Raw genomic sequence first — 612 nt, forward strand, 5'->3', positions numbered from 1 at the left:
CATGCTTTTGAAAGCTCCAACAAAATGCAAAACTAAAGTCAGCCTCCTGAAACTTTTTTCTTTCTTTCTTTTTTTAACCAGGGGTACAAACATTTAGTTAAGAACGTTATCTCAGAATGAATATCTTTCCCAGTGGTTTTTCAAGGATGAAACTGTTTTCTAAAGTGAAAAAAAAAAATAAATAATGCATTCATGTGGTCATTATAATTATGTCACACACAGAGGCACCACAAAGGCTACAGGAAGCGCCTGTTTATATTTGCAGCCAGCTGACTAGTTCATGCAAAACTCTGGAATCCACACTCTTTTCCTCCACTGCAGTGCTTTTTGTATTTGCATATTTAACAGTATTGCAATGAAGGACTTTTTGCACCAGTTATCTTCAACTGCTTTACATGCATCTGAAAGGCGGACAATGAATAAGGAAGATGAAAGAAGACTCAACACCTATAGATTGTGGTCTTGGTAAAGAATATTCCATGTAGTTTGATCCAGGCTCCTGCCTTCAATAAGGACATCTTGCTAGGAAAGGTGAAGTGTCCCTGAAAGAGATGAAGATACCAACCAGATGGATTGACACAGGGACTGCAGCAATGGGCTTAAGAATGTCAA

The sequence above is a fragment of the Elephantulus edwardii genome, unplaced genomic scaffold, assembly GCF_000299155.1.
Source record: "Elephantulus edwardii isolate Elephantulus edwardi_28Jun2011 unplaced genomic scaffold, EleEdw1.0 scaffold00035, whole genome shotgun sequence".
NCBI classification, from domain to species: domain Eukaryota; kingdom Metazoa; phylum Chordata; class Mammalia; order Macroscelidea; family Macroscelididae; genus Elephantulus; species Elephantulus edwardii.